Source organism: Elaeis guineensis, chromosome 4 (assembly GCF_000442705.2).
Source record: "Elaeis guineensis isolate ETL-2024a chromosome 4, EG11, whole genome shotgun sequence".
NCBI lineage: Eukaryota > Viridiplantae > Streptophyta > Magnoliopsida > Arecales > Arecaceae > Elaeis > Elaeis guineensis.
Genome location: NC_025996.2, coordinates 26,683,708 through 26,710,880, shown reverse-complemented (window position 1 = coordinate 26,710,880; position 27,173 = coordinate 26,683,708). Strand labels below are relative to the sequence as shown.

Genomic DNA, 27,173 nt, shown 5'->3' with positions numbered 1-27,173 from the left:
GGACTAATGCTTTAAGATACTGTACATTCCAATATCTTCTTCAAAATAGTGTCATCCATCGGCTTACCCTATTGGCAATAGTGTCAAGAAGCCGCAAGTCCCTCCTTGCTGAAACTCTTGAATTTTCTTTTTAGGTTTTAGAAACACAGAAGGTGATAAAGGATGGCTAGTGATTGTCAGTCCTGGTACATCTGCCAAGCCTGAACTTCCCCAAGATGAAACAAAAGAGACAGAAGGTCATACTTTGAAGTCCCGCAAGGAAAGCTTTTTGTTCAGCATACATCACATACAAAACAGAAGGTGATTCTTCATATTATAATTATTTAGTTTACCATTCTTAGATCCAAATAACTATCAGAATCTTGTAGTATGATCAGACTGGAAAGTCCAATAGCATTTTCATGAGTGATCAAACAACAATAATGAACAGCAATAATTCCCTGATATAAAGCATGCATTTACCAGGCTATTACTTCGTGGATGATAAAGTAAATTTGTAAATAGATTTATTTCTATTACAATATTCTGCCCTCAATTTACAATGTTTGCATCAATCAGGGAATCAGGTTGCAAGTTTGTCAGCCATATGATAATGAGGAAGCCTAATTTCATTCAACTAATTAGTTCATAATGAAAGGTAAGCAATGTCTATAAGCATCTTCCTTGAAGAAACTAGTTAGCTGATTGCTTAAGTGTTGGTGTCATGGGGAATGCAGTGACAAAAGAGGTGAAAAAACAAGAAAGAGAAAAAAAAGGGTCAAGATGTCCCTTTTTTTAATTAAGACTAAACTTGATAGGTCTTCTGCTAACTTGTGCTAGGTGCTGGCAGAGGCCTGGAATGGGCTGGTACTTGAAACCTTGTCCCACCATATAGAGCAATATCCAAATCTATGTTGAATTCTATGTACACAATATCCAAATCCATGAAAAGAAGGAATTACAGTGCTGTGAAGAGTTGAGTAAAGAAGAGAATGCCTCGATTGCTTTGTTACCTTACATGTTTGTATTACAAACTCTTATCCCTTAGTAAGCCTCCAATGGGTTTGGTATCCAGCAAATGATTAGTTGGTCCACCTTTACACACAGCATGGGATTACATCCAAGAAATCAACTTCTACCTTGAACTCTTGATTGAGTGTTGAACGGATCAAGAACATAGATTTTTTGATACTTGAGCATTTTCAATAAATATCTTTTTGTAAGCTTATGATGTAGTTTCATCAATGAGTGCAATGTACATTTCTTACCTTGTAATACGAAAGTACTAAAACCCATTTTGGTCAATATCAGACTGTATTAAAGAAAGTAAATTTTAGTACAAGAAGAACCAATCACCAGACAATATGGGACAGTTGCAATAGTATGTTCATATGATTCTCCAAAAGATAAACCAGAGGTAGCACTTATAGAACTCAGTATCCTGTCCAACTGCTTTTTACAGAACACACCTTTCTGTAATAAAGAGAGATTGTTTCTCAGTGTTTGAAGGACAGATGGATTCTCCTCCAAGTAATCAACTGTAGTAATTGCTGCACTTGCAAGATAGAGAGGTAAAGATGCAGAAAATACATAACCAGAGCTACTGAGATGCTGCAAGAACAAAAATCAGGATTAGAGATATGCCTACATGATAGTGTATAGCAGAAGTTCAAAGCCCCAAAATCACTCCAGATTAGCTTCCAATAACTGATGTTCACACTTGGTGATCAACAACTCTGACACTTCGAGTGCAAAAGCCTCCATCATTTGCCAAGGCATTCCCCAGCAGTTATTTTATCAATTTTCTCAACCTGCATTGATGAGCCAGATTCAGAATGCAAAGAAATGGATAGGAAAGAAGCAAGACAGATAGGGTTGAATCCTAAGACCTACCGGAACCCCACAAATATTCAGCAAGACCTCTCCCAGATCATCCAAGCACATCAAAAGAATGGATTTCATCCAACACAAGCTGGAAGTGGTATGTCTCTTTCAGTTTGACAATCTCATCCAAGGGTGCCACCCGACCAGTATTCTGAAGTAATTCATAAGTACAACATTATCAGTGAAGCAAGAAAAGGGATTCTAACTAGCAAAAAATTTATTATCAATGAATAAATTGTCGAGACTTGGAACTTATGACAGGAAAATGGACAGAATGCTAAACTAAAAATTCTTTACACCCTCTTTATTAAGTTACAAGATAGAAGGGGTAACCATACAGCCTCTGACTGCGGCAATTCAGTCTAGTCAAGCACTAGAATTTCCACTTGTAAGGTGAATGGAAGTGGACATTAATGTATCAAATTCCACAAACCATAAAATCCCTATTTTAAAGTAAATATCATGATTAGTGTGCATCAACTAATGTTTTAACTGAAAAGAGAAATCCATATTTAGGAAGAGAATAAGCAAAGAAAACAATGATACACCCGCTAAGCGAAAAAAAACCTCAAGCTGGCAGGAAAGAACTTATATCTTTTCAGTTTGTTGCTCAAATTTGTGATGAATAACAATTATTTCTCAGTTGAGGTGGATGTTGAGAACATCTGAAAACATGTACAGGTTCTAAAGACTTGTATATTCTGATAGATAAATAACCAACAACTTTATTTCTTATATAATTGCTATTAAAAAAAGAGGTGAAAAACATATACTGTGAAGTATGAGTATACAATGGCATGCGAAGAAAATTCTAATGCCACTGACAAGGCAAAAAGGCTTAGCCAGCCACTAAAGTCGAGTGTCAAGAATCAACTTGCCAGCCCATTACATCAGCCTTGATATCCATGACAGTGCCTAAAAAAAGACATTTACGGGGCATAGAACCTAAAAAGACATTTACGGGGCATACAACCTACACAGACAGCTCACAACCTTCATGTCCCCTTCTGTATAAAATAAATGCAATATCTCAACAATGGATATGAAAACAATGGAGAGACATTTTCCGGTGATATTTATCTAATTCAGATCTTTGTTTAAGTGCACACTCTGTACTTATTATTCATTACAAATATTTAACATTGATCACAGCTTTTTGAATTTTTCACACATAAAAACACCTTTTACTGATTTACTTGGCAACAAGGATGAACTTCATTAGACTACAATTTGCACTTTCTTTTACACAAATAATTAATATCCCAGTGATTACCACAACTAACGATGATGGAATTTCAAGTAAATTAAGTGAATTGTGCATGTTTAACAACTTCTTGGCTCAGAATGGTGCACAGTCTAAACAATAAGAAGGCTTGATTAATTCACCAGAAGAATAACGGAATCACCATATGCATCTGGTACACAGATTCAACAACAATATAGCATCATGTCTTTTCTGCTTGCTTATTTCCACAAGTCATTTTATTGTTCAGTGCAGCACCCACCAAGGACAACTGAGGGAAACAGTCTGAGATGGCTTTGATTGATACCGTTTCATTATTTTCCACTAAGATTAAGTTAGAACTGTGAAGATTGCAATATGATCCATGATATGGACTCAAGAAAGAAATCTTCATCCAACAACCAATGTTCTAAAATTTGAAACCATACGCGAATTGATATAAAGGCATAATGCAGTGGACATTTCAATGATTCAAAAGGTGTGGTGTGAGAATAGTATTGAATCTCAAAGAGGCAAATTTATTCACCTCTCCAAAGTAGGATGTTGAGCTATCATTTCCTTTGTGATTAGTGGATGAAGAGATTGGGACCCATTCATCACAAAGTTCATCTATTTCCTGTAGTTTGTGATACATTCAAAATTCATTATAATATCAAATTCATCATCAAAGGGGTCAATCAGAAGCCACTTTTTAACAGTAGATAGTGATATATTCTAGAGGGAAACCCAAGGGAACCAAGAGCATACATCAATCTGATTAATTTACAGTCACCAAAGTAATAACATATCTTCTCAGTCAGCGGCTTCTCCAGGACCTTGTATCTCTTTCGTATAAGCTGGAACAATAAGACTGCACACAGGAGGACTTCAACAACCAGGTGCCCTTCAATCACAAAAACAGCAACATAAACTCCGTTCAGAACGACTTCTTCCCATCTTAGGATAATTATCCATTACAAGAAAGTCAAATTTCTTTATCATCTGAGAAACTATAGAACCCACCATCAATATGGACGCTGAAAAAACCTACCTTGGCCAACAGAACATCAAATGCCGCCACGTCCAATCTAGTGCCGTTGCCGTAAGTTATCAATCATAACAGCTGAAGCCATTCTTGTCACTCCTACTCCAATGAACTCGAATATACCCAACTGTTCCCCATTTTATGCAAGTGGGCGGAAACCAAATTACTAGGAAAGGTATCAATAGACCAACCACATCCATTATTACAGAAGAGAGTTCCACATTACAACCGAAAAAAAGGCAGCATCTTTTTATTCTCTGAGAATCTTACACAAATCTAGCTACCTTTCAATACCAAATGATTCGAGAGCAAGGACGACGCGTTAAGAAGACACAAAACCCAAAAATTCATCAACTGCATGGGGCGAAAAAAAAAAAAAAAACCAAAGGAATCCGGCTAATACCTGCATTGAAATTCCAAAACTAAAGGCGGAAAGAGGGGGAATGTGCTCACTTAAAAAAATCCTAGCCCTCACTGAATCGATTGGGATTTGTCCTCTGCGATCTGTACTAAACTAGGACAAATATACACACGCATACAAATAGAGACACTCAAACGGAATCCATGAGGAGGGAGGGGGCGGTTTAATGCTCAGTATTTTTCATTCAAGTGGTCAATGATTTTCTGGATATTGCTGAGTTCAGGTAACATATAAACAAAATAAAAGAAAATAAAGAAAAAAATTAGCAGTCGGAAGAACAATCGCCAGGACCGCACCAGGCAGATACAAGAATGCAAAGGGGTTAACTGTTAAGCCAGGTCGTCATATCAAACGAGCCCGCCGTCGGTAAGTTCAAATGAGGCCAGGCCTGGACCCAAGCCTAGTCTTGGGCCCGAACCGTTTGCCGCACTGATCTCATAGGCCTGGACCTGACTCGATAGTCTGCTCCCTACCCCTAGGCCTGGTTCTTCTTCCACGCCCGGCCTTAGGCCGTCTTGGGCGGACCAAGGCCACTGAGATCGCTACTCACCGCAACCTCCCCACCTCAAACATGTATCTTGGTGGGGAATTCTTTGTACACAGTATAAAAAATCTGATGCGGAGGAGCGAATCATTCTATCTGATTAATTCACATAACTATCATTTTCTAACGCATATTTAATATCTGTAGTTTTATTTTTTTATTTAAAATTTTGAATGATGAAAATATCTTTGATCTTGAAAAAAAAAAAAAATGATATCTTATGTCTAATCTTGCATGCATGATGTTATAATTTGATGTAAAATGTCATAATATGTCACAAAATATTTTAATTTTTTCAAAGAATAAAAATATTTTTGTCATTCAAAATTTTTAAATAAAAAATAAAACTGCAGCATTAAATGCGCGTTGGAAAGTGGTTGGACAAATATATCCCTTCTATATTATAACATCCTGCGTGTAGAAAGATATAATTTGATATAGGATATCATAATTTTTTTTAAAGATGAAATATATTTTATTATTTAAAATTTTAAATAAAAAAATAAAATTATAAATATTAAATATATTTTAAAAAATAATGGTTATGTAGGCCGATCGAGTAAAATGGGGTCGGACTTTCTGCACTGCCTATGGTGCAAAAAAAATTTCCCATCACGGATGTATCCTTTGCACCAAAGAAGGATTTGCATTCCTTCCGGCGAACCCACCATTGGATCACCGGCAGCTCATGCTTTGAGAGCTGTGTGGTGGATAATCCAACGGTGGTTTCGCATGAAGTTAGGTGAATCCTTCTTGGGCATGAAAGATACAATGCGATGCAACTCAAACATTTAGCAAGTTCCGCACTGTCTCTACATCTGCTCATAATTAACCACCTCTTCTGTCTTGCCTTGCTCTCAGAAGCACCAGACATTTTTTTGATAAACCAGATTTATTAAATCAGTTTGGAATAAATACAATCAGTTTAGAATAAAATATTTAAAAATTAATAAAAATATTAGGCCACGTATGTCATTTGGTCTGCACTGCTATTATCTTTTCTATAAATACGTATGACTTCTAAAGACTACACCAATACACATAGAAAAGTATTCTATGTTGCACCCTTTAGGATCCATCCTTTTGCATGTAAACAATTTACTTAAAAAATTATATTTTTTTAGATAAATATTTTTTAAATAATATTTAAACAGAAAAATAATTTATTCATATTCTTTTATGTATTAAAAAATAATTTAAAAATCTATTATTCATATTCTTTTATATTACTATTTTTCTGGATAAGTTGCTATAGTCTATCTATATCTCCCATAATACTCTTTATTATATTAATATTATTATATATTATATTATATTATTATAATATATAATAATATAATATATTATATTATATTATACCATATTAATATATAAGAATATATTATATTATTATAATATATTATATAACTAATATATTTTATTATTATATATTATATCATTATAATATATAATCATATATTATAATAGTACATTATATTGTTATATTATTATAGTATAAAATATTAATATATTATATTATTTTATTGTTATATATTATTATAATATATATTATATTATATTATTATATTACTATATATTATTATATTATTATAATATATTATACTATATTATTATATCATTATAGTATTATATAAATATATAATATATTATATTATATTATATTATTAATATCTTAAATTAATATAATATAATATATATTATATTATATTATATTATTATATGGTTATTATAATATATTATATAACTATTATATTTTGTGATTATATATTATATCATTATAATATATTATCACATATTATAATAGTATGTTATATTGTTAAATTATTATTTATAATATTATAGTATAAAATATTAATATATCATATTATTTTATTGTTATATATTATTATAACATATATTATATTATATTATATTGTTATATAAAATAATATGATATAGTATATTATAAATATTAATATATTATATTATTATATTATTATATTACTATATATTATTATATTAATATAATATATTATAATATATTATACTATATTAATATAGTATTATAGTATTATATAAATATATAATATAATATATTTTATTATTATATATTACTTCATTTTATTATAACATATTATATTATATTATATTGTTATATTATTATATTAGAATGTAAAATATTAATGTATTATATTATTTTATTGTTATACATTAATATAATATAATATATTATATTATTATATAATATTATATTAATATCTTATATTAAAATAATATATTATATATTATATATAATAATATAGTATAATATATTATAAATATTAAATATATTATATTATATTATTATATATTATTATAATATATTATACAAGTATTATATTATATTATTATATGGTTAAGGGTATATTAGAAATAAATTAAATGGGTTACTTTTTCGTTTGATGGAACAATGATTTAGCCACCTCCTAGGTAGGGGTGGAATAAGGTCGGATCGGATACGGATCGGATCAGAAAACATCAAATCTGAACTCAACATGTTTATTAAATAGGTCAGATTTTTAAACCTGAACCTGACCCATTTAATAAACAGATCACCCGACCCGACCCATTTAACATATTTATTAAACAGTTAACCTATTTATCCGATCCGTTTAATCCATTTATCATTTAACTTATCTAATAAACAGCTAACATGTTTAACCGATCTAACCTAACTCATTTAACCTGTTTAGATATTTAAACTGTTTCATAGATAAACAAAAGGCTAATAAAATTGAGGAACAAAGACCCCTAAAGATTGTGAAGTGCAAGCAACAATCTTGGATGCTTCCTAATGATGTTCTTAGTTTGAGAGGGGAAAACTAATAACAATGAGCAATTAACTTACTGCCAATGAAAATTAATTTACCGATGTCAAGCATTCAAATGCATGCTGATTGAAGAATTTCAGCATCAAAATTCTTATATAATGATATAGGAGAAATATATCAGCTCTTTACAAGCACACCAAATAGAAAGGCAGGTGTGAAGGAAGAATTTGACTGTTAAAACTCCCCTCGATTAGAAATCCTGTTTCACAAATGTGAAGAAGTAACCTATTGCTACTTGAACAACAAATATATCTTTCAAAGATTCCACTAGCTGAGGCTTTGATAAAAGATTATCTGAAGTATCTGCTTCTCCAAAATTATCCTTCCCAAGTGCATAAACTCGTCTGATATCACTTATGAGCATCATCTTCGCCACTCCCACCGCTGCTTAAATTATTCGAATGCCTTGCAGCGATCTGTCACAACCAAAAATCAAATGGTTCGTTCTTTATAGTAGTTCATAAACTAACAGGAAATTTTAGGAGCACCTGATCAGCTGTGGTCGTGCTTGATCCTCTAAATTGCCATTTAACCTCTAAATCTGACCCGACCCAACCCGTTTAACCTGTTTAGACATTTAAACTGTTTCATAGATAAGCATCCAAGAAGTCCTCCCACTTTTAAAACCAACCTTCTCCATCACCTGCACCATGCTGGAGCCATCGAAAAGAATGGAAAGAAAGATCCATACATATCTAGAAAAGAAGACAAGGCTCAAATCTGATAAAGTGATAATTAATCCATGGGTAAATCAAAATGACCACAATCGGTTGCCTATAGAAGAAAGCCATCCAAAATTGTTGCCGCTAGAAATAGTTGAGTCATCAAACATATATCCAGAAATCATCATAGCTTCCATAATACATACATATATACATACATACATACATACATACATATATATATATATATATATATATATATATATATATATATATATATATATATATATGTCCAAAAATATGAACAAGACAAACATGAAACCTGCAATATCATATTATAGAACGTAAAATACATATATCAAAATATTAAGTTAACATGTTACTGTAAATAATATCAGAATTCAGAACATATTCCCAAATAGCAACTCAGTGAAAGAGGAAACTAAATCAAAACAACAACAATCGGTTGCCTATAGAAGAAGGCCGTTCAAGATTATTGCTGTTAGAAATAATTGAATCAACAAAAAGATATTTCAAAATCATCATAGCCTCCCTACACAATGTTGGGAATAGTGTCTCAAAGCCAATCGTCAGTCTATTGACGGTTGTGCTCCTTTTGTATTAGTATATGAATTATAAATAAATAAAAGTTATTTTGAAATTTTTTCATCACAAATGTTTCATCTTCTAATGAACTCCTGTGTTGTGGTAAAGTCCTTAGGACTATTTAGACTCGACAAAGGAGGATTTGTCGCTTAGTCCTTAAACCTGTTCGCGACCAAATGATACGTTGTTACTAAGGACGACAACGTTTATCGAGCATAGGTCGTTGTGTGCCATATGGGTTGGTTGTCCTCATAACCAAGGAGTGTAGAGACATTGGTATGGCATACAGGTGAGATATAATGGTACATCTGTACTGAACGTGACCGACTCCGGAGCTATTTCTACTGTCAAGATTTGCTCTGATGAGATATGGGTATAAATGTCCCTCCGACCTGAAATCGCCACGGTGACTTGCAAGCAACTCACTGCACTTAGGCACTGGACTATCTGAATTTCTAATTCAGTGATGAAAGGCTGCTGGGTGTAGTCAAGTACTTGACTTGTCGGTGCGTGTGTCAAGATGGGATTGACCACTCCAGTTTAGGAGCTGTGTACAGTCGTGTTTCAATTTAGCAAAATCTTGACCAGGGTAGTCCTAGTGAGGAGTCAGGACTAATTGAGTTGAGCACGATTCGGATGATCTCATCAGGGTTGACAGTTTAACCCTGAGTGTCCTAAACACAAGGATCAAAAGGGATGAATTATACGGTAACCATATTCACGTAGGTTCTGAATGTTGCGATTGCGACTATTCGACCTATCCGATCGTCGGATACCATTGCTAGATGGTCACTTCGATTAGTACAGGAATTGGTTCCTGTGCTACCGGCTTAGGTTCGAACCTGCGGGGTCACACACATTAGAGATTTCTTTCTGATCTGATGGCTGATTATGAGTCTTATGTGTCTGAGACTCTATGATTGAGAATTAGGATTTTCTGATCATGAGTTCCACACATTTTGGGTACCGAGGTCAAAATTTTGAATTTCAAATTTTGAATTTGAAATTCGAACTCTTTGATCAGGGTTTCATATCGATGGTCTCTGATGCTTAATTGCCCATCGAATTTGTACTCAATATTTATGAGAGGTTTAATTAGTGATTTGATCGCTAATTAACTCAATTTGATTGAGTAATTATTTTTAGATCAAGTCCAATTGAATTGGATTCAATTTGGATTGACCCGATTAGGTTAAGTGTTGATCTAATCGCTAAGGTGGTTTAGTCCCTGATTTGATCAGGGGTTAGGCTTAGTTAATTCCTGATTTGATTTGGATTTTATTGAACCTAATTAAGCCTAATTGTGTTGGGTTTAATCTGATCTAATTATGCTTAACCTATTTTAATTAGGTTGGCTCAATTTGAATCAAACCACCTTGTTTTAAATTTTCTGCACCACCCAACTTCCTTGCGCCCATTTGAATTTACGAAAAGAAATTTTCTCGTAAATTTTCTCCCATGCAAAGCTCTCTCACGCCCATGTTTCTGTGCGCCAATTATTTGGATTAACTTGGTTTGTTACCCATCCAAATTCAAAGGAATTTTGAATTTGAATGGATAACCAAATAACCATGCGCCTGCTTATCCTCTTTTGTGCGCCCCATATTCCACACGAGAAATAGTTTCTCGTGAAAGTCTCCACGCACAAAAAGAAAAAAAAAAATTGGCCACGCCATCTCTTCTTTCTCGCATAAATGGATGAGGATAAGATTAGTTGACACTTGAATTCAAATTTGATTTGAATTTAAGTGAGCAACCACCTCTTCTTATCCACTCACACGCTTTCAACATCTCTTGCGATGTTTTATAAAATGAGAAAGGGAGGGGGATCCAGAGTGTCGTTCAATGATTATCGCCATCATATGCATCAGCATTGGTACCATATGATGCAAGATCATGGGGAGGAGGCAGCACGACAGCAGCCTTATGACAGCATCAGTATGGATGATTGAATCATTTATTCTTAAATTAAATTTATTATCTACTAATTTGACTGGTAAATGTACAGAGAAGATGTGTCCAGAACATCGCAAATCAGGCTAGACAAACCGTACCTATTATGGAGGTTCGAGGTCGTTCGCTCGTCACATGGAGCATATGGTAGGTAATTTTTAATTTTTAATTAGCATATAATTTTTTATTTATTTAAAAAAATTTAATTAATTATTTTCAAATTGTAGAGAGATGCTGAGAGTGGCGAGCTTCCTGGTAGGATCGATATCTACCAGCGGACCCACCAGCGACGGTCAGGAGAGTGGACAACAGGGAGCCAGGAGCTCTTTATAATTTTTTTTAATTATTTTTTCATTCATAGTCTGATTTTTATTATAAAATTAAAATAGCTATAACTTTAATTTTCAAGACCGTACGACAGATATGAAATCCCAGCTTATCCCTAAGAGCTCGATTGCACCCACAGATGATGAGATCTATGATCAGATGCTTGGTACGAGACCCTGTTATGTTCAGGGTCTAGGGTATGGGATCATTGCTCCCTCATCCTCACGTTCATCTAGGGCTGACATCCATTCTACCTACGAGGCTCGACTGATGGAGGTACAGAGACAAGCTATCGAGGATCGATAGTGGGCTGAGCAGTGAGCAGTCAACCAAATTTTAGGAAGAGATCCATCAGCCTCTCAACCAATCGTGCAGACGATCCAAAACGTCCGAGGAGTCGGCACACATCGATCGAAGGAGTTCGATCAACATCAGCCATCAAAAGGATGAAATCACGAACTAGCATTCGTGAGGAGCCGATCAGACAGGAGCTTCGTGTGGATGATCCGCAGAGGTCAGACACTAGTGTGGCTGCGATGTGACGATCAGAGCCCCCCGACGGTGATCATATTGTGGTGATCGACTACCCGCAAAAGGTGATGTGTTCTGAACACAGTACAGTAAAAAATTTACTGTTTCAAATTTGAATTTCAAATTTAAATGCATGCTGTTGTATCATATTTAGATCCTAGTGTAGGATTAATTAGTATTAATTAATGAGATTAATTAATAATTTCGCTGTAAAATAGTAATTTTGAAAAAAATTTAAAATTACCATTTTGCCCCTGCACTGAATTTTCGCTTCACACAAACCTTAAAACAAACCTCCCAGGAACCCTAACGTAAATCCAAAAAAAAAATTAATAAATCAATTGCATAAATAAGACAATACATAAATGATACATGTAAGATACTATTCATTAAATAAATTGCTGGTAAACAATGATCATCAGAGAGCCAGGAACCCATAAATCAGAGCAAAAATAGTTAGACAAAAATTTCTGATTTAAACTAGCTGAGCAAAGACCAGATCATACAAACCTCTCAGGAACCCTAACATAAATCCAAAAAAAATCCAATTAGATAAACAATGATCATCAGAGAGCCAGAAACTCCTAAATTAGAGCAAAAATAGTTAGATAAAAATTCTTGACTTAAACCAGCCGAGTAAAGATCAGATCACACAAACCTCCCAGGAACCCTAACGTAAATCTAAGAAAAAATCAGTAAATCAATTGCATAAATGAGACAATACATAAATGACTATGAAATCCCAGAATAATAGATCAGATCACTATGAAATCTCAGAAACCCTAATGTAAATTCAAGAAAAAAATCTTCGGATCTAGATCGAACACCAACCCCAAAGATCGGAGGGGAACGTTAACCTCAGAGATCAGAGCAAAAATCCTCGCAATTCCTCCGAGTTTGCTGTCATTGTGATGTCGGGTGTCACGATGGCTAAAGAGTACAGATGGAGGCCAGGTCTCGACCGGCGCTCTCATAATGAGGGGAGACCAGGGAGGAGCAGCATCTAAGGAAAGAGGTTGAGGAGGAGGAGGGGAATACCTAAACTTCCTCTGAGTTCCCTTCAGCACTACCGCGAACAGAGAGGAGCTGATAGTAGACGGCCACCTATTGCCGACGGTGGGGAAGATAGTAGGGGATCGTCGGTTGAGAGGAGGGATGGAATGGAAACCCTAAAGGAGGGAAAGGGAATAGCTGCAAGTCTGGGATCGGAAGCAACATTTCGTCCGATCGAATGGCAAAGGAAAGAATATAGCCTGATAACACTTAAGCCGATTAAGGTTATAAATAACGGTTTAAATGGGTTATAACCCGACCCATTCCGACTCGATTCAACCCATTTATTAAACGGGTTAAACAGGTCAGTAACCTAAAATCTGAATCCAATCCGATTATTAAATGGGTTAAATAGGTCGACTCATTTATGATCCGAACCCATTTAATCCAAACCCAAACATGTTTAACACAGGTCGAATACGGATCAGGTTGGTGGGTCGGATTGACTTTTGTCACTCTTACTCCTAGGTGGATAAGATTTTTTTTTATTTCATGAGTAAATGTTATGTATGAAAAAATAATTTATCTGTCTTCAAAACTGTGAGAATATGGATAAGTTGATCAATTTTTTTATGATATTTGTTGGTGCAAAAATCCGCCTGCGTCGGAGAAGCTGGAGTCGAGGGAGTCGCGGTCGCCGCCGGGACCTGCAAAGGAAGTCTAAACCGGAGTTGGGTTTGCTCCGGCAAGACCCTCCGACGCTCAAGTCAGTTCTCTGCCTCAACAAGAATGGAGTGCTCGAATAAAAATTTTAGTAGAGTTTTGGGATAGAAATTAGAGCTTAGAGAATAACGTATCTGGGGCCCCCTTTTTATAGGCGGAGGGAGCAACGGATTGATAGCGACATTTGTAACCGCCTAGTAGTGGGCCGCTCGGGGCCAGGAGGAGTTTATTATGAAGAGTAATGGGGGGAGTCGTGGCTGTCACCATGGCTCGCCATGTGGAGTCTGTTGCGGAGAGTGGAGCGGCATCCGTTGTCGCGACTCGTCAGAGAGTGGTGGAGCCGCGCAGAATCCGTCGCAGAAAGTGGAGCAGAATCATGGCCATTACTGCGGCCTGCCACGTGGAGCCTGTTACAGGGAGTGGTGGAGCCGCGCAAAATCCATCGCAGGAGGTGAAGCAGAGTCGTGACCGTTACTGTGGCCTGTCAGGGAGTCCAGACCTATCGGCCGAAGCTCGGTTGAAGTGCCTGGCGGAGAGAGGTGGCTATCCATCTGAAAGGAGCTCGGATGTTGCTGGCGGGCCATCTACCGTTGGGTGCCTTGAGTGTTAGTACTATAGGCGAGGGCCATTTGCTGTAGGAGCCCAGTCAGAGGCTTTCTGTGGATGAAGTTCGGTTTCCGTAGGAGTCCGGATGAAGACTTCCTGCAGCCGAAGTTGGGGACGAAGTCCGACTCCCGTAGGAGTCCAGACGAAGTCTTCCTGCAGTCGAAGTCGGGGGACGAAGTCCGGCTCCCATAGGAGTCCGGACGAAATCTTCCTGCAGTTGAAGTCGGGGACGAAGCCCGGCTCCCGTAGGAGTCCGGACGAAGTCTTCCTGCAGTTGGAGTCGGGGACGAAGTCCGGCTCCCGTAGGAGTCCGGACGAAGTCTTCCTGCAGTCGGAGTCGGGGATGAAGTCCGGCTCCCGTAGGAGCCCGGATGAAGTCTTCCGGGTGGTCGACCATCGTCGAAACTTGGGTGGAGTCCGCCCGTCGTGGAAAATCCAGCCTACACTGGTGGGGGTTTATCCGTCGGCAGAGCTTGGGAATGCTGTGGAGGCTCAGCCGTCGGAGAGATGTCGCCGAAGGTCGGACGCCGATAGAATCTCTGAGGGGTCACTCCTGACACGAACTTCGGCTGGGGAGAGGATTTTATACCCAACACCAGTCCCCCTACTTCCGAGTTCGAGTTTCGAACTAAGAAAGTACAGAAAAATTTTCACAGCCGAAATCATTTTCTTGAATTCTGCACACGATCGCCCTCGAAAATCTTGGCATTCAATGCGCGCGTGCTGGAGTCTTTTTTCGATTAGGGCGATCCGAAGAGTCCTTTCGGAATTCCCACCGGAGCGCAGTCCTAAGCACCACACCATAATGGTCCCACCAGCAGCTAGCCCTACGTCACGGTGAGTGGGACACGTGGCGGGCGCTGGTGGACTTAGGGATATCCGCCACCATAACTGTGCCAGGCCCCGTCGCTTATTTAATCCCCCTCCTTCCCTCCAAGGGCTTCACTTCGCCTGAGAGTCGACACCTTTCTTCTACCTGAGAGTTTAGTCACTCCATCGGCGCCCTTTTCGACTCTAAGCACTCTTCTCACCAGTCTTCACCATCTCCACCGGCTCCCACCGCCTTCAGTCTTTCGAGCCCCTTCGAGGGGTTCTCCCACTGGGGCTTCTACCCCGGAGGCCAACCTTGAGAGGATGCCACGGATCAAGAGGAGTAGGAGGGGGAAAACAGCGGCCTGCGAATTCTCCGGCTATCGAACTGTCACTGAGGATTTCCACCGCCTCAAAGGAGGCTCGAGGGAGAATTCCTTCAACAATAGGGATTTAATAATGGAAACAACCGGTGAGAGCGTTCCGCCCGAGAATTTTGGAGTAGTTGAACGGGGTGACACCGGTCAAGGGGGCAGAGTTGTCGTCACAAGCTGTGGCGGATTTTTTGACATTGTCGGGGCCGAGGGACCAGAAGCGGTCGGCACTGACGGTGGGGCAGTAGAACTTGTTGCGAGGATGGTGGAAGTAACGCATGCCGACCTTGCCGAAGTACCTAGGACGGTGGTTGTCGTGGAGCACACGGTGGTGGTGCATGCCTCCGACGCCATCGCGGCCTCCGGGGTACTTTCGGTTCTTCCCGATGCAGGTCGTCATCGCTGCTGCCGTCGCCGTCGCTGTCCCTTGAATTCTATCCCCCCTTTTCCCCTAGGGTTGGGGTTTCGGTGATGGAGCGGAACGAGGCGGGAGGCGAGAGCTGAGGGATTTATCACACACACTGGAAAATACTGTCGAGAAGGATGGAACCGGAAGGAGAAGTCGAAAGCTTGAAGTGGTCCCTAATGTGTTCCTTCCGAGTCTTGTAGTAATATTTTTTTTTCGGCCCTCAGGGTCTTGTAACGTACATCTTGTTAATCGAGAATGAGAAGGAGATTTTGTTATCTTATCCGCACTTTGCGTCAAATCGTTGCCTGCCGAGCTTCTTTCATTCGCTATTGTTATTGCTGTATTCCCCTCCTCTTTTTCTTTTCTTCTTCAGTCTTAAGGGCTCTGTAATGCATATTTAGTAAATAACATGAGAATGAAATTTTTTGCTACCTCTTTTACTCACGTGTTGAATTGCCGTTCGTCGATCCTCCTTCGGCTTTTGCCTCGCTCGATATCGATGCCATTTGGAGGTACCCGATTACCGTCGCATTGACCCGTCTCTCTATTTGTGGTCGCTGATTTGTCCGGGACCGCTCGAGTTTGACGCCTCCTTTCAGAGTTCGAGCTCAGAGGTCTAAGCTTCTCGTCACCCTGAGGAAGCCGTCTTATCCTTGGCCCATGTTGAGAGCTCTTTTGGAGACCGGAGATTTTGATGAGAACCCCCATCCTCGTCGAGACGAGATTCCCTGTATTTTTAATGTAAATTATTTTTTAATTGTTGCTGATGTAGTTCGTCGCTTTTCTTTTTAACCCCTCCCCCTTTCTTTTTTTTCTCTTCTTTTTTTTTCGAGTGAGGGTTTTCCCCCTGCTCTTAGTTCCCCTTGCTCTTAATGGGGTCGCGGGAGCGTGGAGGGGTTGTTAGGAAGGTTCCCTTTTCCCATCCGATCTTGAATGATCAGGCCTTAATTGGCGTCAGGACGAGGTTCTTCTCCTATTTCTGACGTAATCGATTTCAGCTCTGGTTAGGATGAGGTCCTCCTCTTGTCTCTAACAGGGCTATGGGGGCGCATATGAGCGTTGCAGGACCTCTCACCCCATCCGGTCTAAATGTAACCGGACCTTCGACTTTGCTCAAGTTAGGACGAGGTTCTCCTCCTGTCCCTAACGTGGCTGTGGGGGTACATATGGGCGTTGCAGGGCCTTTTCCCCCCATCCGATCTAAGTGTAACCGAGCCTTCGACTTTGCTCATGTTAGGATGAGGTTCTCCTCCTGTTCCTAATCATGACTGTGGGGGCACGTATGGGCGTTGCAGGACCTCTCCCCCATCCGGTCTAAATGTAACCGGGCCTTCGACTTTGCTCATGTTAGGACAAGATTCTCCTCCTGTTCCTAACATGGCTGTGGGGGCACATATGGGCGTTGCAGGGCCTCTCTCCCCATCCGGTCTAAATGTAACTGGGCCTTCGACTTTGCTCATGTTAGGACGAGGTTCTCCTCCTGTTCCTAACACGGCTGTGGGGGCACATATGGGCGTTGCAGGGCCTCTCCCCCCATCCGATCTAAATATAATCGGGCCTTCGATTTTGCTCATGTTAGGACGAGGTTCTCCTCCTGTTCCTAACACGGCTGTGGGGGCACATATAGACGTTGCAGGGCCTCTCCCCCCATCCGGTCTAAATGTAACCGGGCTTTCGACTTTGTCGAGGTGAAGTTCTCCTGTTCTCGATACGGTTTGTTTCGATCGTCCTGTCGATATAGGCTCATGCCAAGAGAGAAGACATGTGGATATAAGACTTTTATTAAAAATGAAGTTATCGGTAGTACATTCGTAAATTTTTCGAGCTCCATGGTCGCAGGAGGTCTGCTCCTCCGAGCTCTTTGAGGTAATAAGTTTCGGGCCGGACTACTTCCTTGACTTCGTATGGGCGTTCCTAATTTGGGGCAAGCTTCCCTCGATCCTGAGGTTGCGAGACAGCGGCTCGTCGAAGCACTAGGTCTCCTGCTCTAAAGACTTTATTTTTGATCCGAGAATTGTAATAGCGGGCGACTTTCTGTCTGTAGACTGCCATCCGAATTTGAGCTACCTCCCACTTTTCTTCCAGCAAGTCGAGGTTGGCTTTAAGACCTTGCGAATTGTGATGTTCGTCGAATGCCACAACTCGTGCCGATGGGAGCTTGAGCTCAATTGGGATAACAGCCTCCGTGCCGAAGGCTAGAGCGAAGGGGGTCTCCCCCGTGGGCAGTCTTTGGGTAGTTCGGTACGCCCACAACACATGGTAAAGTTCGTCTGCCCAAGTTTCCTTCGCCTTTTCAAGTCTTGTCTTGATCCCTTGCAGCAGAGTTCTGTTGGTCACTTCGGCTTCGCCGTTCGCCTGAGGATGGGCTACCGATGTGAAGTTGTGGGAGATGTTTAGATCTTCACAAAATTCGGCGAATCTCGCTCCCGTAAATTGCCGCCCGTTATCAGTAATTAAGGTTCTCGGCAGGCCGAACCTACAAACGATTGACTTCCAGACGAAGTATTGTACTTTAGCTTTTGTGATTTTCGCCAGCGATTCAGCTTCGACCCACTTGATGAAATAGTCAATTGCTACCAGGAGGAACTTCTTCTGCCCCGATGCCACGGAAAAGGATCTAAGGATATCCATTCCCCATTGCACAAACGGCCATGGGGCACTCAAGGGTGTAAGCTCAGCGGCGGGCTGTCTCTGGACGTTGGCATACCTCTGACATCGGTCACACTTTCTGACGTATTCAATGGAGTCACGATACATTGTCGGCCAGTAATACCCTTGGCGGAGCAATCTGTGGGATAAGGATCTAGCCCCTAGATGGCTTCCGCAAATTTCCTCATGCACCTCCCATAAGGCATAGTCAGCTTCCGAAGGTCGGAGACATTTTAAAAGGGGCAAAGAGTATGATCTCTTATACAGCTTGTCCTCGTAGAGGATGTACCGGGAGGCTTGATTTCTGAGCTTCCGAGCTTCTTTTGCATCATGAGGGAGAACTCCGTCCCTGAGATATGCTACCAGTGGGTCGATCCAACTGGGCTCATGATCAATTTCCATCACGGGCTGCGATTCTTCCATACTTGGGCACTTCAGAACTTCAAAGAGAACACCCTTGGGCAATTCAGTCGGAGCCAGCGTAGCCAGTTTAGAGAGAAGATCGGCCCTGGTATTTTCTATTCTTGGAATCTGCCTGATGTGGAAGCTACTAAAGGCGGGGACGAGCTCCTTTACCTTTTCAAGATACTTAGCCATGCTGTCCTCCCGTGCTTCGTAGTTTTCGCTGACTTATCCCACTACCAACTGGGAGTTGCTGTGAACTTGGAGCCGATCTACTCCCAATTCTTTGGCGATCCTCAACCCTGCGATCAGAGCTTCATATTTCACTCCATTATTTGTTGCGGGAAACTCGAAGCGCAGAGCGTACTCTGCGATGATTCCCTCCGGACTGATCAAGATCAGGCTCGTGCCTGCGCCCGACATGTTGGAGGATCCATCCACGTAGAGGGCCCAAAAGCAATCGGGGTGGTCTGCTTCTTCTTCGGAGGGGTTCGGTCGGGGCTCCAGGCCGTCAATTTCACCCTGTTCAGGTTCAGCTTCCTTCGAGATAGTGCATTCTACTATAAAATCTGCCAATATCTGGGCTTTCACTGTCGGTCTGGGTCGATAGTTGATGTCGAATTTTGTGAGCTCGATCGCCCATTTCGCTATCCTCTCGAAGGCATCTGTCCGGTGCAGGATCGCCTTGATCGGCTGGTCGGTGAGCAACGTTACGGTGTGCCCTTGAAAGTAGGGTCGGAGCCTCCGGGCTGCAATCAATAGGGCGTAAGTTAGCTTCTCTAATTTAGTATACCTGGTTTCGGCGTCTCTCAACGCGCGACTGATGTAGTAGATCGACCGTTGAATTTTTGCTTCTTTCTTGACGAGAACTACCGCGAGAGCCATAGGGAAGACCGCCAGGTACAAGAATAGCTCCTCTCCAGGCTCGGGCTTCGCCAACAGCGGAGGTGAGCCGAGGTAGCTTCTTAGTTCTTTGAATGCCTGTTGGCACTCAGTGGTCCAACAGAAGTCCTTCAGCTGCTTGAGAGTTTGGAAGAAGGGTAAGCACCGTTCGACCGACCTCGCAACGAAGCGATTCAGGACTGCCACCCTCCCTGTAAGACACTGAACCTCTTTTATCGACTTCGGGGCGGCCATCTCCTGGATGGCACGAATTTTCTCTGGATTGGCCTCAATCCCGCGCCCCGATACCATGAAGCCCAGGTACTTCCCCAAGGTCACTCTGAAAGCGCACTTAATCGGGTTCAGCTTCATCTTATATTTTCGGAGGGCGCCGAAGGTCTCCTCGAGGTCGGCGACGTGGTTCATGGAAGATTTGCTTTTCACGAGCATGTCGTCCACGTAGACCTCCATGTTGCGGCCAATCTGCTCCTTGAAGATTTTGTTCACCAGCCGCTGATAGGTCGCACCTGCATTTTTGAGGTCGAAAGGCATGACCCTGTAACAGTAAAGACCACGGTTAGTAATGAAAGCAGTCTTTTCTTCGTCTTCTGGCGCCATCTTGATTTGATTATAGTCGGAGAATGCATCCATAAAGGTGAGAAGCTCATGGCCCGAGATTGCATCCACCAGTTGATCAATTCTGGGCAGAGGATAGCTGTCCTTCGGGCAGGCTTTATTTAGCTTTTTGAAGTCTATACACATCCTCCACTTGCCGTTCGCCTTTTTGATTAGGACAACGTTGGAAATCCAGTCAGGATAATTGACTTCTCTAATGAATCCGACTCTCAGGAGTTTGTCCACTTCCTCGGCTATCGCTTTCTGCCTCTCCGATGCATGACCTCGGACTTTTTTCTTCGTCAGTCGATGCTTTGGATCGACGGCCAGACGGTGTTCCATGACTTCTGCGTCAATCCCTGGCATGTCTGCTGGGACCTAAGCAAAAACATCCGCATTCTTTCATAGGAAATCAATGAGCTGCGTCCGCACCTCTTCCCCCAGGTTGGAGCCGATCCTCACCACATGCTCCGTATCCCCATCGTTCAAAGGGATCGAAACCAGGTCTTCGATTGGGTCGCCCCTTTCCTCAGTGAGATCGTCGCGGGCGTCCAATCCATCAACCGGACAGAGATCAGATTGGTCATTTCTTTGCAAGGCTATGTTGTAGCAGTGTCTGGCCAGGGCCTGGTCTCCCCTGACTTCTCCGACCCCCTGGTTAGTAGGGAATTTCAGTTTCAAATGATAAGTTGACACCACGGCCCGGAGAGCGTTGAGGCCAGGTCGGTCGAGGATAGCGTTGTAGGCTGACGGCGCCTTCACCACCAGGAAATTCACCAAAGCCTTGGATTGTCTTGGATATCGACCCGCAGCCACAGCCAAAGTTATTACCCCCTCTACCGGGACAGCATCGCCGATAAACCCTACCAAGGGAGAGCTAATCGGCGCCAAATGACCGTCAGGGATGGACATTTTTGAGAAGGCATCGTAGAACAAAATGTCAGCCGAACTTTCATCGTCGACAAGAATGCGGCGGACATCGTACTTAGCTATATTTAAAGAGACTACAACTGCGTCGTCATAAGGAAATTGAACTCCCCGAGCATCTTCTTCAGTAAAGGTTATGGATTCCTCAATCCTTTGTCGCTTGAGAGGTCCGACCCATATATCGGTTGTTTCCTGTCGGGATTCTCTCGAGATGGTGTTGGCGAAATCTGTCGGGGGCCGATCATCGGACTGCTCCATGCCGACTGCTGTTGCTGGAGGAGGAGGAGCCTGGAAGGCCAGAGATGGGGTCGGGGCTTGCGGAGCTCGCTGAGACCCGACCGCGCAGGCCGTTGACCGCCTGGAGGATGCCCTTTGGAGAGGCATCAGGTGGAGGCCAGGCAGGAAACTGGAGGAGAAGATATCGGAGAAGATGACCGGAGGCGGTCCCGTTGAGCACTCCTTTAAGAATAAGGGTACTGTGAAGATGCACCCCTTCCTCTAGCACCAATCCTGTTGGTGCAAAAATCTGCCTGCGTCGGAGAAGCTGGAGTCGAGGGAGTCGCGGTCGCCGCCGGGACCTGCAAAGGAAGTCTAAACCGGAGTTGGAGTTGCTCCGGCAAGACCCTCCGACGCTCAAGTCAGTTCTCTGCCTCAACAAGAATGGAGTGCTCGAACGAAAATTTTAGCAGAGTTTTGGGATAGAAATTAGAGCTTAAAGAATAACGTATCGGGGGCCTCCTTTTTATAGGCGGAGGGAGCAACGGATTGATAGCAACGTTTGTAACCGCCTAGTAGTGGGCCGCTCTTGGCCAGGAGGAGTTTATTATGAAGAGTAATGGGGGGAGTCGTGGCTGTCACCATGGCTCGCCACGTGGAGTCTGTTGCGAAGAGTGGAGCGGCGTCCGTTGTCGCGACTCGTCAGAGAGTGGTGGAGCCACGCAGAATCCGTCGCAGGAAGTGGAGCAGAATCGTGGCCATTACTGCGGCCTGCCGCGTGGAGCCTGTTACGGGGAGTGGTGGAGCCGCGCAGAATCCATCGCAAGAGGTGGAGCAGAGTCGTGGCCGTTACTGTGGCCTGTCAGGGAGTCCAGACCTGTCGGCCGAAGCTTGGTTGAAGCGCCTGGCGGAGAGAGATGGCTATCCATCTGAAAGGAGCTCGGATGTTGCTGGCGGGCCGTCTACCGTTGGGTGCCTTGAGCGTTAGTACTATAGGCGAGGGTCATTTGCTGTAGGAGCCCAGTCAGAGGCTTTCTGTGGACAAAGTTCAGTTTCCGTAGGAGTCCGAACGAAGACTTCCTGCAGCCGGAGTGGGGACGAAGACCGGCTCCCGTAGGAGTCGGGACGAAGTCTTCCTGCAGTCGAAGTCGGGGACAAAGTCCGACTCCCGTAGGAGTCCGGACGAAGTCTTCCTGCAGTCGAAGTCGGGGATGAAGTCCGGCTCCCGTAGGAGTCCGGACGAAGTCTTCCTGCAGTCGGAGTCGGGGACGAAGTCCGGCTCCCGTAGGAGTCCGGACGAAGTCTTCCTGCAGTCGGAGTCGGGGACGAAGTCCGGCTCTCGTAGGAGCCCGGACGAAGTCTTCCGGATGGTCAACCGTCGTCGAAACTTGGGTGGAGTCCGTCCGTCGTGGGGAATCCGACCTACACTGGTGGGGATTTATCCGTCGGCAGAGTTTGGGAATGCTGTGGAGGCTCGGCCGTCGGAGAGATGTCGCCGAAGGTCGGATGCCGGTAGAATCCCTGAGGGGTCACTCCTGACACGAACTTCGGCTGGAGGGAGGTTTTATACCCAATAATATTTATTTATAAAAAAATATTTTTAAAAATTATGATATAAAAAAAATTAGTGCTTATATTCTCTTCCATGATCTCACTTTATCAGCGGCATCTGGCATCTAGTTTCTCTTTGCCTGAAGAATGAAACATGCAGTATGGTGGCTCTTCTTTCTCTTGAACTAACTTCCACTTAGCTTGCTTTAATGAAAAGGACTTTTTGTGACCACTACCAAATGCTTTTCAAGCTGAAGCCACTGCCAAGCTCATGCGACGACTGGTTGTACAGAAAAGCAATGCCTTTAATATGATCATTGGAAATTGCACCCGTTTTCTGGGAGAAAAGCTTTCCTTGGACCTTCACATTCAAGTTTCTTGCTCAAATAATCCCTCAGAAAAATGGTTTTTCTATATAGAGAGGTTAGCAAAATAAGTAGCTATTGTAGGGGGCAGCATGTGCTCTGGTCAAAGCTGTATTTCTCCTTACGAAGCTTTCAAAAGAAGGGCACGAGATCCTAGACTAAAGGAGCCGAACTCTCAAAGTAAGAGCAGCATTAATCTAAAGCTGAACTATTTCGAATTTGTTTATACCAAAAGATCGTTAAGGATTAGAAGGTGTTTCCCTTCATACATTTTTATCATTAACATACGCATCTGATGCTCATCTCAAAAACACATACGCATCCTTTACCAAAAATAAAAAAACACATACGCATCTGATGCCTCCATGCCTCGGGCTCTATAGACTTCCAAATGCTTCTCGGCATTGGATTCGATGGCGGCCCTGCACTAAATGAGATAAAGGATTCTTTTGGGACCAGTAGTTGCTTAATCACTCTAAGATGTCGTGAGCATTTGTTCTCTCAAGTGCATTGGCTGACCAAAGAACGGCAAGGGAAAAAAGGAAAGTTCTTAGGGCATCAAGAGATGCTTACCAACGTATGCTTGTGTTTGAAATGGAGAAATCCGCCACCAAGAATGCTCTTTATCTTATCGGCAGAGACGCTAAGGGGTGCGGCCAAGTTGGATATGGTTAAAATCTTGCCGGTTTATTCAAAAGGGTCACTTTGGCCTAAGTCAGACTGATTTTTTTTTTTTTTGAATGAAATGTTAAGTTTGATTTTATCGTATAAACATCCTGCAAGGTAACATTCCTTAATATCTTCTCATTTCATTAGTCTATGGAAATGTGGACTGACGGGTCCAACATTTTGCTCAAAAAGAAGGAGAAAAAAAAAAATACTGAACCCTCTTTTGTTGCATGCAACATCTTTTATTATTATATATTTTGAAGAATATGCTTTCTTATTTACACTTCCGAAACAACACCAGAAAATTCTAATAGTTAAAACAAAATTCCTTCCTAAATTACACCAGAATTATGGTCAAGACACTTATTACAGTCAGACTGCAAATGGGTCGAGTTGACCCATGATCTGATCTAGTCCAACCTGCTTAGACCTGATCCGATCCATTTTAAAGGACCTGCGGGGTCAGATCGGATTCTAAAATTGGATCCGTTCAATATTCCGAGTTGGATCTGATTTACTAAATTCCGACCCGATCCAATCTGATTCGAATTCAGTATTGAATCTAACATCTAGACTATGGAGCAAATAGAGTGGGATTAGAATTTCAAATGCTCTTATAGCATTATTATTTTTTATATAATTTTATTTAATTTAAATATCAAATTTTAAAAAATTACTTATAAATTAATAGTCAAGATAAAGTAATATTTATTTATTTTTTGTCATAAACTTCACATATATTTGTTTATCATGCGAATCGGGCCTGAGCAAAATTTGGGTCCTAATCAAATCCAAAATTTTTAGATGAGGATCGGATTATACATAGATCCGTTCTAACCCAAATGATTCAATAGGACAAACTTTTTGATCATGGATCTAACTCGATCCGACCCGATTTTCAATTGAATTGGATCCGGATCGAACATTAGGACTCGATCAAGAAATCATATCGGATCGGGGTCATTCATGATCTGGTCCGATCCGACCCATTTGCACCCTAATTACGGATGTAAAATAATAGTTTTATAAGTTATCTTGGATTTTACTTGTATAATTTAATCCATCTATTGAATCATAGGAAAATTTAAAATTTATGTCATTCTACCAAATAAAAATTTATGTATAATTTAATCCATCTATTGAATCATAGGAAAATTTAAAATTTATGTTCATTCTTCCAAATAAAAATAATAGATAACTGATGATAGGGGTGACAATACTTAACCATAGAATCCATTTAGCTTGATTCAACCCATTATTATTTGGCTTAGATTAGCTGTTTAATAAAATAATCAGATTTAAATTTAAATTTTTGATCTATTTAATAAATACATTAAACTTGGATTAATAAATTTTTTATCTATTTTGTATCCCATTCAACCTGTATCTCATCTAATCCGACTTGATTACCACCTCCAAGGATAGGAATAAAATTATCCTCTTACACTAAATTTAATCATACCTTGCAATTTAGATACTACATCAAAGAAGGCTTTTTTGCTACTCGAAAAAAAAGGTTTTATATATATATATATATATATATATATATATATATATATATATATATATATATATATATATATATATATATTATAAAAAAAATTAAATATTATATATTATCATTTTTTATATATAATATTTTAAAAATAATATTTTATTTTATTTTCTTCTTTCTTTCTCTGCATGTGGTTCCTCCGTGTCTCCCGCGGCTCTTTCATGCCCACCTTGGCCTGCCGTCCAGGCTCCTTTAACCTCGTCTCTATTCCCCCAAGTGCTAGCAGCTCCTCTGCCCCCCACCCCTCGACAGTCATGGCCCACACCCCACCATGACGGCCTGAGGCTAAGTGCCCGTGGCTGCTCTATGTGCCCTCTGAGTGACCTGCGGCTTCTCTGCGTCAATACCTCCCTGGTGCACCCCCGCAGTTCCCACCCATATCCACCCCCTCCCCCCAGTGGCGGCCCATGGTTGCTTCATGCCACTGCCCCTCCTGACGCACATCCACAGTTCTCACCCAACCTCGTTGGTGGCACGTGGTTGTTCAACGTCATCATCCCTCTCACCACGCACCCGTGGTTCCCTCCCTCCAGTCAATGGCCTGTGGGTGTACACCACTGTCCTTCCCGATGCGCATCTGTAGTCCCCCTGACCTTCGATGGCCCATAAATTTTTTTTTTAAAATAATCAATTTAAGAATGGCATGAAATGAATCTAATCTTTAAAGTATTTATCATATCAGTCGTACATATTAAAATCTTAATCAATTGAAATACGAATGATTCATATTTATTATTGTTGGTGCAAAAATCCGCCTGCATCGGAGAAGCTGGAGGTGAGGGAGTCGCGGTCGCCGCCGAGACCTGCAAAAGAAGTCTAAATCGGAGGTGGGCTTGCTCCGACAAGACCCTCCATGCTCAAGTCAGTTTTCTGCCTCAACAAGAATAGAGTGATCGAACGGTAATTTTAGCAGAGTTTCTAGGTAAAAATGAGAGCTTAGAGAATAACGTATATGGGTCCCCTTTTATAGGCGGAGGGAGCAAAGACTGATAGCGATGTTTGTAACCGTCTCATCGTGGGCCGCACGGAGCCAGAAGGAATTTATCATGAGGAATAATGGGATGGAGTCGTGGTGTCACCATGGCTCGCCACGTGGAATCAGTTGTGGGGAGTGGAGCGGCGTTCGTTGTCGCGACTTGCAGGGAGTAGTGGAGCCGCGCAGCATCCGCCGCAGGAAGTGGAGCAGATTCGCAGCCATTACTGCGGCCTGCCGCGTGGAGCCTGTCATGGGGGGTGGTGGAGCCATGCAGAATCCGTCGCAGGGAATGGAGCAGAGTCGTGGCCGTTACTGCGTCTGCCAGGGAGTGATGGAGCCGCACGGAATCATCGCAGAAGTGGAGCAGAGTCGTGGCCGTTGCTGTGGCCTGCTAGAGGGTCCAAGCCTGTCGGCCGAAGTCCGGCTGG

General features: G+C 41.6%; 1 pseudogene; it reads right to left on the bottom strand.

The window, feature by feature from the left end:
* Positions 1 to 26,178, bottom strand: part of LOC140857277 (long chain base biosynthesis protein 1b-like) — a 27,629-nt pseudogene extending 1,451 nt beyond the window's left edge.
* Between the last annotated feature and the right edge of the window lie 995 nt (positions 26,179 to 27,173).